Source organism: Aotus nancymaae, unplaced genomic scaffold, assembly GCF_030222135.1.
Source record: "Aotus nancymaae isolate 86718 unplaced genomic scaffold, 86718_ANA_hifiasm-v0.15.2.pri h1tg000062l, whole genome shotgun sequence".
Lineage (NCBI taxonomy): Eukaryota > Metazoa > Chordata > Mammalia > Primates > Aotidae > Aotus > Aotus nancymaae.
Window position 1 is genome coordinate 18,509,359 of NW_026988476.1, and position 14,953 is coordinate 18,524,311.

The following is a 14,953-nucleotide window of genomic DNA, read 5'->3' on the forward strand; positions in this document are numbered from 1 at the left end:
ATAGATTAGATAGAAGTTACTACATAAGAAAATGAATTACTTAAGTCAACTAATTGTAAAGATTTGCCATAGTCAACTTACTGTGTGGATTGAACAGAATTCAGATTTTTTGTTAGCATTGTAACAAACATAGTGTCTGTTCAGGAATACTAACCCTTATGTGCCTAACTCATGAGCAACTTTCAAAACAGGTTGTTCATTTCTTACTGTCTGTACCACTTAATACCATTGAGAACACAAATTCAAAAGGACCTGTAAGTCTTAAAACTAAATATATTACAGAATACATTGTGAATTCATGTCCATGCACTATTTCTTATAAAGACATTAGAATGGGATGTGACCAAACATATTTCCACTGCATTGCTAATCACATTATACATGGTATAAACTATTGAACAGATAGATATTATTTATAAGTAATTTTAGGTCTGTTCTTGATTTTCTTCCTTTGAAAATGAGTGTTTTACGCATTGTAAATTACTTACATTATTTGTTGCACCTCTGTTAAAATGACCTAATATTGAGTAGTTTCCAAACATTCCAATTTACAAACACAAATCAGTATAATCCACACACTTTTAAATCTGTCTGATAAGACATTTTGGACACAAGGCAAATATCTACTTGAGTATAATTTCTATTAATATTTGTTTCTGTCCACATTTCATACTGGGTTCTTTGCGGAAATGAAAAACAGGATTACCATGCAATAAAATTAATAGTAAAGATCTGCTTAAAATAATTAATTAGACACTATAAGAAATCAAAATAAACTTTTTCATCATATCATTTTGCTACTTTGAAATGTAATTTTCAATGTGTTGGTCATCAAATATTGATGTTTATTTTAGTATAAACCATATTTTTACAATTCTGATTATGCTTTAATGTAATTTACAAGATTCTACCAGTTATTTTGATATAATTACTAACATATCAAAAGACAATAATGACATACTATTTCTATAGTAAAAAATTTTCCACTGGGAAGAAATGTAAGTACATAGTGAGCTTAATACCTTTATAGACTATAAATATAGCACTGTAGAATAGTAAACACAATCTGAAAATAAAGCTTAATGTAAGAATAATATAAAAGGTCATGTAAGCATTTAAAAAATAATCTACTTTTGTAAAAAAATAATCCACCCAACATGCCATGTAAATCATAGCAGATAATTGGAGGAAGTTCTATATAGGCGCTAAGGTGGAGATGCATCCTCCGACCCGAAGCTACTATGAGTACCCCGGCCGTGCCCCAAGACCTGCAGCTGCCTCCGAGTCAGAGGGTCCAGGCCACATTCAAAGAGCAAAGAAGACAAAAACTCCAGGAACATCTGTTGAGAAGAAAAACACTTTTTGCATACAAGTGGGAAAATGAGATGTTATCCAGTAGAGGTCAGAGATCTGTGACATCTGAGGACTAAGTTCAAGAAAGGACTAAAGTGCTGAAACTTAAAACAAAAATGGCTGATAAAGAAAATGTGAAGAGACCTGCAGGGAGCAGAAATAGTACAATAGTGGGGAGAAATTTTATTTCTTTAAAACCTTCAAATGAACTAACCAATTCAACTGTAGTAATTGACACACATAAACCTAAGGATGGTAATCAAACTCTGCAATTGTTACTAACTGAAGATAATCCCCAAAGTCAACACATGACATTAAGCCAGGCATTTCACATTAAAAACAATAGGAAAAAGAGACAGATAACTGCAGAAAAACAAAAGCGAGATGCTAACATGCCCAAGAAACCTGTGCTTGGATCTTATCATGGCCAGATTGTTCAGTCTAAGGTTAATTCACTTAGAAAACCTCCACAAGTCAAAGATGAGAGTTCTGCAGCAACAAAGACACTTTCAACCATTGTCCCTAAAGCCACAAAGCCTCAGCCTGTTAACACCAGCAGTGTAACAGTGAAAAGTAATAGATCCTCAAGTATGACTGCCACCACGAAATCTGTGAGCACTACATCTCAGAACACACAACTTGTGTGACCTCCAATTAGAAGTCATCACAGTAATACCCAGGACACTGTGAAACAAGGCATCAGTAGAACATCTGCCCATGTTACAATCTGGAAAGTGCCTCATGAAAAAGAACCATTAGAATCAAAAACAGCTTTATTTAGTGTCAAAACCAGTTCTTGTCAAGATATAGTAAGAAGTAAGACACTGTCAAGAAGCATAGCATCTGAAGTTGTGGCCAGGCCTGCTTCATAGTCTAATGACAAACTGATGGAAAAGTCAAAGCCCATTGACCAGCGAAGACATACTATAGGAAAAGCAACTGTTGATAGATCAGCTGATCCCAAAGAAACCACCGAAGAGAGAAAAGCTCGTCTGAGTGAGTGGAAAACTGGCAAAGGAAGAGTGCTAAAAAAGCCTCCGAACTCAGTAGTTACTCAGCGTGAGTCTGAAGGACAAAAGGAAAAACCAGTTGGATCTTTTTGGACTACCATGGCAAAACAAGATGAACAGGATTATTTACTGAAAAAGTAAACAACACATTTTCTGAATGCCTGAGCTTGATTAATGAAGGATGTCCAAAAGAAGATATACTGGTCACACTTAATGACCTGATTAAAAATATCCCAGATGCCAAAAAGCTTGCTAAGTATTGGATATGTCTTGCACATATGGAACCAATCAAAAGTCCTGTTGAAAATATTATTGCAATTTGTAAGAAAGCCATTCTGGCAGGGGCTAAGCCTATTGAAGAGATGCAACACACAATTCTAATGATGAAGAGTCAAGAAAATTTAATTTGGAGAAAATATGGAGAAGGTGTGTAGATATTCTAACAATGAAGAGTCAATAAAAAGTTAATTTGGAAGAAAATACAGACAGAGATGTGTGCAACCAAGGAAGAAGTCAAAGAAGTCAGTATTGAAGATACAGGTGTTGATGTAGATCCAGAAAACCTGGAAATAGGGAGTAAACATCATAGAAATGTGCTATTTCAAGATTGTGAAAAAAAGCAAGACAGCAAAACAAAAGATCCAACCCATGATGTTAAAACCCCCAATACAAAAACGAAGACAAGTTGCTTAATTAAATATAATATGTCTACTATGCCATACTTGCAAAGTATGGAAAAGAAGGTGCAGTTTGAAACAAATTTCGCATTTAAGAGACATTCTCAGTATCTTCAAGAGAAAACTTCTAAATTGCCAGATATGTTAAAAAATCATTATCCTTGTGTGTCTTCTTTAGAACAGCAAACGGAATTGGGAAGACAAACTGAAGTTTTGTATGCCGCCCTAATGCAGCACTGTGCTGGATGTACTCTGAGGATTAAACAACAGAAGAGAAATAAAGCTCTGATGGGGAATTGGGTTTTTATTATTTGTGGGGTGTTTTGTTTGGAGTAGCTTTATATTGCCCTTAGGTCTGGAGTTGGCCAAGTACCTATGTATTCTAAGTATTCATGGCAGTGAGCTCCTTTACTAACATTCATGTTATGGCAAGAGTTGGCCTCTGCATTAGAAAGCTAATCCTACAGTTTCAATCTCAACTGACTGAGTTTTTTCTTTAAGATAGGTAAATTTTGTTGGCTAGTTTACAATGTTCCTTGAATATAAATAGGTTATAATACTAGCCTGTTCACTTTACTAACTGTAAGTACAGTAATGATGCATCATTAGAAAATGAGTTATTCTAGTTAAAATATGTATGTTTGCATTGACATGTTTTGGAAAGTTATGATATGCCTCCCTGCCTTTAAACAGAATAATATTTTTTGGCATTTCTTGGATTAGTATGAAAGTAAAAAATTGCATAGAATGACTCACTTTGAATATTAAGACACAGGAGGTTTAGCTTGCTTTCTCACCAAATTCATCTTACCCAGTCTTGTGTTCTGTTGTGTCCCTCGGACTGCCTATTGATTGATGAAAAGTGTCTGCACTGTCACTTTTTGTCAGTAGTAGTCTGTGGTCTTATGGCCTCTTTTGATTATAACTGGGTTCACCAAGAAAGATACTTAATTAAATAACCCCATTTATAAGAGAAGATACTTTTTGTGTAAGAAAGAAAAGATGCCAGATTTAGTGGTTTAACTTCTGTAACTTCACTTGGTAGTTTTTAAAAAATTAGAACGGAGTAGGGAAAGAATATATCATACTGAATAAATGTCATTCTAGTTTAGATAGCATTTCTAAAATACTTGATACTTACCCTTGTTTTCTTCTCTATAATATAAAAACTTCACTGTTAAATTGTGTCCCCCGAAACATGATAGTTGCACAGTTTTCTCTCCACTCTTAAATACCACCAATAAAATTGTTTTGTAAGTTTCTAAACTAATACTTACATGGCACATATCATCTGTCAACTCTACAGTTTCAAATAAGTGACTTTTTAATTGTAAAAGATTAGTTTAAAAACTATATGAATGTGGTTGAAGATCACATGCTTAGTTGTTTTTATGTTCATTCCATTTATATATCTTTTTTTCTATTGACTTCTCATGTTCTAGAGGGTAGTGTTTTTATTCTGTGTGCCTGATATGTATACAATAAAAATATCTGTATAAAAAATGAAAGAAGTGCTCCTCTCCCTGTGTCCCTGTGTTCTCATTGTTCCAGTTGGGGAGAGATAGCATGGGGAGAAATGCCAGATATAGGTGAAGGGGGAGGAAGGCAGCAAATCACACTGCCACGTATGCACCTATGCAACAATCTTGCATGTTCTTCACATGTACCCCAAAACCTAAAATGCAATAAAAAAAAAATGTAAAAAGAAAAAATGAAAGAAAATCATAGCAGATAGCAGATAATTACTGTAGTTTTAAATAATTTTGAGGGAAAATATTACTATGATAAAGTAAATTTGCATGAAAACATCTTAAAACCAAGGAAATAAAATATATTGATGAAATCATACATTCATATACACCCTCATGCATACATATCAAATATACATACCTTTATATGTCAATAATTTCTAATTATAAGAAATATAATTTGTAATAGTTAAATTTTTTGTATGACGACACAATAATCCATTGAAAGATTTACAGAATAAAAGAATACTCAGGGCCGGGCGCGGTGGCTCACGTCTGTAATCCCAGCACTTTGGGAGGCTGAGGCGGGTGGATCACGAGGTCAAGAGATCAAGACCATCCTGGTCAACACGGTGAAACCCCGTCTCTACTAAAAATACAAAAATGAGCTGGGCACGGTGGCGCGTGCCTGTAATCCCAGCTACTCAGGAGGCTGAGGCAGGAGAATTGCCTGAACCCAGGAGGCGGAGGTTGCGGTGAGCCGAGATCGCGCCATTGCACTCCAGCCTAGGTAACAAGAGCGAAACTCCGTCTCAAAAAAAAAAAAAAAAGAATACTCATTACATATAATGAATAGGCTAGAATATTTAAAATATCATTTAAAATTTCTCTTAAAATTCAAGTTAATAGAGGACCATAGATATAGATACATATATCTTTAATATATATGTTTTAATCCAAACTGAATATCCTAGTACTTCAAACTATGATGCAGACTGTTATATATAAAATTCTTAAATTTTTCTGTTTAAAAACTCATTTCAAGAATTTAGAAGTTGTATATACATGTGAAATATTTCTTATTACTTTTAAACTGGGACATGTTTCCTTTCTTGGAATAAGTCAGTAATAATATTTTAATTTAATTCAGCACTTTAGTAAATGTACTTTTGTTCTTGAGATAAATCACTGACTCAGGAGAGAAAAACAGAGTACACAAACTTTACCTTCTATTTAGAGAAATGCCAGAGTGAGCAGATTATGACATCCATCTTTTGTCAGCTGACCCTTTGAAGGCAGTTGTAGGTGAATTTTAACAAATAAAAAAAAAATTGAAGTGAATTTTTATAAGTACTGAATAAATAAAACAAACAGAAGCAAAAATAAGGCATGACAAGCTAACACGGAGATGACAAAAAATTGTTAAAACTTTACATTATTACTATGTTATTCCAAAACTTGTTTAAATGAATACATAGCTTTTATACAATTTTACCTATATTACTAAAGAGGTAAGTCACTGTAATTATACTACATCATAAAACTCAGACCATTTAAGGTAGTTTTTATCTCTGTGGTTTCATATTATTATCAAATTGCAGTAGAGCTAATGCAATATTTTCCCAATGATAGGAAATTCTTTTCTCAATATACCAAATCCATGGTGAAATCTGTGCATGAAACTAGAAACCTAATAAAATAAAAAAGCTTGTAAGAAGAGTCAGAAATTGTAAAATCTTGTTAAATATATATAGTAGTCTAGTGTACACTATATGCCACTTAATGCTGAGTACTTAGCTAAGGATTAATGACTCACATCACTTTCTTATAGTAAGGAATTGCATATTAAGCCATATGACTGTCATGTCTAGTAACACATACAAGCACCTATTTTTGTCACCCAGCCCTTGCAACCATTATATTAGGAATTCTTTAAAAATATTTCTCAATTTCTACCGAAGGTACCTGCCTCTATCCCTGGCCCTAGGTGGCTCTCAATGCCTATAGATGTTCTCCATTTAATGACTCAAAAGAGAAAGGGAAAGTTATGGTGTACTTTAAATTTCTTTCACCTGTCATTCTATTTCCTTAAGCTTTCTGAAATGATTATGAAATCTTGATAACCTATTTAGTCATAAATAGTAATCAATTCACTATTTATAAAAAAAAAAAGGGAAATAGAAATGGAAGGAAAAATACAGTGCAAATTTTTGTCACTGATGCTTCTTTTTTTTTTTGAGATGGAGTTTCGCTCTTGTTACCCAGGCTGGAGTGCAATGGTGCGATCTCGGCTCACTGCAACCTCTGCCTCCTAGGTTCAGGCAATTCTCCTGCCTCAGCCTCCTGAGTAGCTGGGATTACAGGCATGCGCCACCATGCCCAGCTAATTTTTTGTATTTTTAGTAGAGACGGGGTTTCACCATGTTGACCAGGATGGTCTCGATCTCTTGACCTCGTGATCCACCCGCCTCAGCCTCCTAAAGTGCTGGGATTACAGGCGTGAGCCACCGCGCCCGGCCCTGTCACTGATATTTCTACTAGCACACAGGACTTAAATCTATGAATGATGTGGAGGTTTTCTGTAAGCAAAACTAAGTTTCACCTCACAACATATCAAAATATTTTACCTCACAACATATCAAATGATTTGACCAACATTGCCTGTCTTTTCTTGCTTGTTGTCTACTTATTCCATTAGAGCCCATAGTATATTAATGATAGTTGTTTTATATTTTCAATCTGATAATCCCAATGTATTTGCCATATCAGAGTCTGGTTAAGATTCATGTCTTTTCTGTATGAGTTTCAACTGTCATTTATTCAAACCAATGCAAAACAAAACATGCTCTTTTCACTGTCATTTATTCAAACCAATGCAAAACAAAACTTATGCTCTTTATGCCATAATGCCAGACTCTGCCTAAATCAAGCATCCCTATATGCTAGGATTTTTTTTATTCTACTCTATTTCACTGGCGATTTGTCTGTCCTTTTTCCATTAATATACTTTGTTAAGTTCTGTACATTTTTAATGAGTCTTGATATTTGTTAGTATATATTCTCTAAATTAGAGTTTACATATTTTAGGATCATAATGGCTATGCTTGGTCTTTCTATTTCTGTATTAATTCTAGAATGATCTTCTCAATTTCCACAAAATAACATCACATGCATTATATCACAGAATCACCCAGAATTTTCACACATTATTGAATATTGCAATCGATAAACATGATACATCTATACTAATATCAACTGATTTGATTTGATATATAAACATCTTATATGCTACAAGATGTTTATATATCAAATCAAATAAAAATAAACATCTTGTATATCTATACATTAGAATAGATATACTACATTATATATATATCTATACATTAGTATAGATATACTACAAAATGTTTAGTATAGATATACTACAAGATGTTTATATATCAAATCAAATCGGTTGTTTTTTGTTCAGTTTTTCTCACTTTCTGAGTTGGTTCCACAACAATTTTTTCTATTACTATAAGTAGTAATCTATATATGAACATTACTGTAAGTGGAAAATAGGTATAATTTTCATGTTAGTTATCAAAAGGAGGTTTATTTTTCTGAATTAAAAATTTTTGAAGGAAGTTTTATTGTTAATCTAATATAAAGTGTGAAATCGACTAATATGTTGTAAACAAAGTTATAGAAAGTAAGTGACTCACCCTCAAAAAAATCATACAGTTTTCAATTTTCAGACTGCCAATTGAAAGACAGATTTTCTAATTTCTGATCAAGACTCTTTACCATTCAAAGCTGTTAGATTGAACAAGCTTACAATTATTTTCTGGGTACTTCACAATCACTTGTGCATCTTTTCTATTTGAGAAACAATATTTGCTGGTTAGTAGAATAAAAGTAATATTTCAAATAAATATTGTACCATTATATATAGGTATATGACAGTATAATATTTTAGTAGTGTACTTACGGAAAGGCACATCTTCTCATTTATACATTGTCTTCTTTTCTGAAAGCATGTAGCTTTAGCTCCTGTAGCCAAATTGTTAAATCCCATTTTTGCCTATGAAAATATAAACTTAGAGCCAAATTCACTCACACATACACACACACACCCTAAAATGCATTGTTATTGTTATCCAGTCTTAAAGCTTATACCTGAGTCTCACACCAACCCTACCTACCCTCCCCAATAACACTTCAGGAAAGTGTGCTTTTAGTGAGTTATGTCATGAATCTATGACATAGAAAAATATACAATGCATAACTTTCCTTTTTCATTACTGTGTTCCAGAATCCGTTATCAATTACCTTTGTCTTATAAAAAAATGTGTCAACATCCAAATAACTTACGACATAATAAGAAAAGTCATACAATGTGTGGGGATAATTTCTTTTAAAAAAAAGCTTTTATAAAAAATAAATCCTTTACTATACCATGGATAGCATTAATTTTTACATGCAAAAAACTTTGAAAGCTAAAGCATAAGAAAAAAGAAAAACTGTTTATATGTATCTTTTGTTCTTTATATTATATTGAACATTTATTAACTTGTTTAAAATTGGTTCTTTAAGGGAATGTTTTTCTTTCCTTTGTATACCATGGAATGCTAATTAAACATTTGTCTTTCTTTTTTAAAATATGGAAATAACCAAATCTTTTCTTTCAAATAGTCTCCAAAAGTGTATTAGGTGACTGTAACAGGACAGATTTGACTTTATAAGCAAGATATATTTATTGCATGTGTAAAATGATGAAAAAATTTTCAATTAGAGAAAGAAAAAATGAACAATAACAATAATAACAAAATTTTCTTTGATAGCAGTCTTGTTTTACTCTGAATCATTTGGACAATTTTCTTTTATTTCTTCTTCAATTAATTTCAATCTTTTGCATAGTTATTGAGATTAAATTACTTTAGTTCATCTTTGCTGTGTAGAAAAGTATCTCCTATCAATCATGTTTTATGTCAAAAGAAACCAAATTGAAATAGCTTGAGAAATGTAATAATTAAAAGTCTTCAAAAAGAATGTTTTTTAAAAAACTGAAAATGACAAATGAAAAGCATTTTAACATAAATGAAGCTCTAAATATGTTTCATTGCATGAAATAATTATTAAATGCAGAAGACCTTATAAACAATTGTGTGTGTGTGTATGTATGTGTGTGTGTTAGCGAATATAGTTTGTAATAAAAATACAGTATCATTCAGCCATGCAGTTACTGGGTGTTAATACCAGGGGAACTGCTGGCATCTTAATGAAAAACATTACTAAATAAGTATTTACTTTTATTTCTTATTCTTTCTGCAATTGGTTGTCATACTAGCTGCAACATTATTCATCTGAAATATATCTATCTTTTAGGTGTCTTTTCTATGGACGTGATCCCTTGTTTGTTTTTTGTTTGTTTGAGGTTCTCACACTGTCACTCAAGTTGGAGTACAGTGATGAGATCATGGCTCACTGTAGCCTCGAATTCCTGGGTTCAAGCAATCCTCCCTCATCAGTCTTTTAAGTAGCTGGGACCACAGGTATGAGCCATCAGACCCAGCTAACTTTTTAATTTTTTGTAGAGACAAGGTTCTCCTATGTTGCCCAGACTAGTCTTGAACTCCTGAACTGAAGTGATCTTCCTGCCTTAGCTTCCCAGAGTTCTGGGATTACAGTTGTGAGCCACTGAGCTCAGCATTCATTGCCACTTTAAGGAAAACATAAATAATTATTTATGTTCCAATTGGGGTAGTTCCAGTTGTGTGCCCATATTGGAGCCCATTTTCTCTTCTTTCTTAAAATATTTTTATATTTCTATATTAGGAAATGTATCTGTGTGTTTTTACCATTATACTTAAACTTCACTGTGTTTAACATTATTAATGAAGTAGTTTAATATTAACTAGGATTTGGAGGATGCAGAACAAAACCTTATCTTACATATTTGAAAAGGAAAGATAATCAGTTTTCATTAAAATTATTAATTTTCACAATACTATTAAAGCACTTTAAACAATTTTTATTACATTTTATATACTTGCTTATTAAATGATTTGTAATTACAAAATGACATGGGAAAATTAATTGTCATGTTTTTCCTCTCAAGTCCCTTGTTGATTTAAATTCCCTTATTGTTTAAGGATTATTATTAATATTAGCACAGTTTTAAATTTAAAAGATACTTGGCCATTTCATGGTAATTTAAAAATTTATATATATATACATATATATATATATATTTGAATAAAATAATTTTTTCATTAGAAATTACTATTCATGGCCGATGTGGTGGCTCACACCTGTAATCCCAGCATTTGGGAGGCTAAGGCGGGCAGATCACCTGAGGTTGGAAATTCAAGACCAGCCTGACCAACAGAGAAACCTCGTCTCTACTAAAAATACAAAAATAGCTGGGAGTGGTGGATCATGCCTGTAATCGAAGTACTCAGGGAGGCTGAGGCAGGAGAATCACTTGAACCTAGGAGGCAGAGGTTGTGGTGAGCCGAGATTGTGCTATTGCACTCCAGCCTGGGCAACAAGAACAAAACTCCATCTCAAAAAGAAAGAAAGCAAGAAAGAAGTAATAAATAAAGAAAGAAATTACTATTAATGCAAACGTAATTGTATTTGTAATTTAGTTTGGCATTTACTTGAAAGCCTACAAAAAGCTGTAGCTGCCGAGAACACTTTCATATCTTAAATAAGAGCATGAACTACACATTTTGATCAAACTGTTTCCTACTGAGAGTGGAAAATATAAAAGGAAACCTAACAGGTATCTAGCTCTCTAAGCAAAACGAGCTAATGAGGTAAATTTTCATCTTGCAAAGAATGATAGAAGAGAATGAGACACAGAGCATCAATTGAGGAATACATGATAAGCCATCTGGCTTGATGATATAAATAGACGATAAGTTTTATATGCAATTCTCAGTGTTGGCCTAAATGCAGAAGTAGTAGATGAGCATTTTACCTATTTAACTCCTGCCAGGACTTTCATGCAGCTAAAATACACTTAGCCAGTTGACTTTTGCTTAATCTTAATGACCTGTCTACCCTCCATACACAAGGTAAATATCAGAGGGATCTGATAAACTGGACTGTACTCCAACAAAGACAAATATTAGGCCAGTGTAACTGATGGGATGGGTTACTAGAAGTAAGAAACTATGACATAAAAAAGGAAAAAACTATGTAGAAAGAAATATGCCTAGGTTGAAGAAAGGTTATTTTGCATAATTCAAAGTAACAATGCACAATATCTAAAAGGGAAAAATATAATTGAAGACCCTAGAAGCCCACAAATATGTAATTCTGATTTCTAAATCACATACTAATTAAATGATTAGTTAACAAGTGCTCCTTATTTTTTCCAATTTTTAGGCACTGTGTTTCCTAAGGGAAAAGAAAAAAAAAGCATGTATTCTTACAGAAAATTTTTCTGTCATTTCAGTTTTTTTCTTTAATATGTACAAACAGTAGATAAAAAGTTAACGCTGAGAAAATGGAATTACAAGAAAAATGTTGAGTGCTTAATTGTCTGCTTTATACATTCAAAATGAGAAACATTAGAACGGACAATGCTAAAGGCCATTTAACCTTGTAAAAAACAGTGACATAAAAGCCAAAATTGACAAATGAGAGCTAATTAAACTAAAGAGCTTCTGTACAGCAAAAGAAACTATCATCAGAGTGAACAGGTAACTTAAAGAATGGGAGAAAATTTTTGCAATCTATCCATCTGACAAAGGGCTAATATCCAGAATCAACAAGTAACTTAAACAAATTTACAAGAAAAAGACAACCCCATCAAAAGTGGGCAAAAGATATGAACAGACACTTCTCAAAAGAAGACATTTATGTGGTCAAGAAACATATTAAAAAAAGTTCATCATCACTGGTCGTTAGAGAAATGCTAACCAAAACCACAATGAGATACCATCTCATGCCAGTTAGAATGGCAATCATTAAAAAGTCAGGAAACAACAGATGCTGGAGAGGATGTGGAGAAATAGAAATGCTTTTACACTGTTGGTAGGAGTTCAACTATTGTGGAAGACAGTGTGGCAATTCCTTAAGGATCTAGAACCAGAAATACCATTTGACCCAGCAATCCCATTACTGGGTATATACGCAGGGGATTATAAATCATTCTACTATAAAGACACATGCACACGTATGTTTATTGCAGCACTAGTCACAGTAGCAAAGACTGGGAACCAACCCAAAACCCCATCAGTGATAGACTGGATAAAGAAAATGTGGCACATACACACCATGGAATACTAATGCAACCATAAAAAAGGATGAGTTCATGTCCTTTGCAGGGACATGGATGAAGCTGGAAACTATCATTCTCAGCAAACTAACACAGGAACAGAAAGCCAAAACCGCATGTTTTCACTCATATATGGGAGTTGAAAAATGAGAACACATGGACACAGGGAGGGGAACATCACTACCACTAGGGCCTGTTGAAGGGTGGGGACATAGGGGAAGGATAGCATTAGAAATACCCAATGTAGATCACGGGTTGATGGGTGCAGCAAACTACCTTGGCACATATATACCTGTGTAACAAACCTACATGTTCTGTACATGTATCCCAGAACTTAAACTATAATTAAAAGTAAATAAATAAATAGCGACTCTAATGAAGATTGTGGTGAATTGTATAATTATAGTAGCAGTTTCCCAATTTGGTGGACTCAGTGTACAATTAAGATTTTTTTCATTAAGAGATAAGGAAATATTTGAATTTGTAACTGTAATTATTGGTTATCTGATGCTATTGCTAGCATTTTCTTAACAGCCAATGAAATGGTATTTAATATGATTATAGTCAACTGTACTATTTTTGTTACATCTTATAGGCAACATAAATTATTGCATCATTAGCATTGCTATTGATTTTTTACACACTTGCTTATTGGGTATATGAATAGACTGTTAGCCAGGAATAACATCTTTATTTTCATCTATATATTCACTCATTTAGCAAACATTATTAAGTACCTACTGGCTTGTACCAGACACTGGAACCACACTTGGAAAATAGCAGTTGCTGTCTGGTGAACATATGGTGAAAGTAGAGATCCCCAGAATTCCCGGACACAATGAATGTAACTTAAGAAGAACTGATTTGAGTAGAAAAGAAATGCTATCATCCCAATTTAATAAAAAACATAGAGCAGAATTATCCACCTTAGGACACAAGAGTTAGGACTTTAGAACAACTCCATGCAAATAAAAATAAGCAAAATAAAAAACAGTCAAGATGAGAAATGAAAATTATACTTAAAAATTACTATAAAAATTAAGAGCAAAGTGATAGCAACAATCGGGTGATAACTAAGAGAAAACTTCACATGCTGGGAAAGAGGTGGTAAGATAAAACAACTACAGTCAATGGAAGGAAGGAGTTGCAGTATGGTCTTGTGTAATCGGCAGCCCATGTGCATTAGTAATGTCAAATCTGTTCCTTTAGCTCTGTTCACAGCTAGAGGAGTGGGAATAACAGAAGAGTCCCACTTAGAATCTGAACTGTGGGAATGAAAAATCACTGAAATGGAAGAAAGAAGTGCAAAGAGAAGAGGTGGATTTTCTAATCCCACAATAGGCACGAACTACTACTGCACAGTAATATCCTGAGGTTATATGCTCTGTGTGCTGTGGGACAAATATATCAATGAGGGAATCATGTGGACTTCCTGCTTCCTTCCAAACATAATTTAAATACCCTTTGTCTTTCCCACTGGCATGAAAGAATGGACCTATAAGGAGAACAGATTCATGTGATAGAATAATGTTTTTAAAATATTAATTGATGTTTTATTACTGAACTTGCCTTGTATGTTCTTCCCCCTTTTCATCATTTTATTCCATGAAACAGATTTGGAATTATGACCTCATGATAAGGAATGTGAATTGGATGGAAAATAGAAATGCTCCTCAAGTCTTTACTCACTTTTGTTTCCAAAATACTAAAGCCCTTATAAACTTCAGACGACCTCTGGAATAATTTAATATTTTGATGAGTAATGTTTGAGGATGGCGTGATATTTCTCTGGAGCAGTATCTCTTATGTGGTTAAAATTTCTCCCCCCAGGAAATATTTGGCAGAATCCAAAGGCATTTCAAATGTTACCACAAAGCAGGAGCAGGGTAGGGCTATTGGCACTTGTGGGAGGTACCAGGGGTGCTGGTAAGTATCCTACAATAAACAAGGGAGAGTCCCTTCCCCTGCCAACAAATAATTCTCCAGTTCAAAATGTCAAGAATAACAAGGCTGAGAAACTTTGCTCTAAAGAGACTGGAGAATAGTTTCTTAGTTGTCTGGCAAGACAGAGGCTATGGGGAGAGTAATGAGTAGGGGCAGTGGCAGATTGTGAAGGAAAACCTTTCTCTGGGAGAGCCCTGGATGCTGGGAAGCCACCTGTCTCACAGATTG

At 33.7% G+C, this 14,953-nt stretch overlaps 1 pseudogene; it reads left to right on the forward strand.

The window, feature by feature from the left end:
- The first annotated feature begins 1,241 nt into the window (after positions 1-1,241).
- Positions 1,242-3,037, forward strand: LOC105719950 (cytoskeleton-associated protein 2-like; annotated as a pseudogene).
- The last annotated feature ends 11,916 nt before the right edge of the window (positions 3,038-14,953 follow it).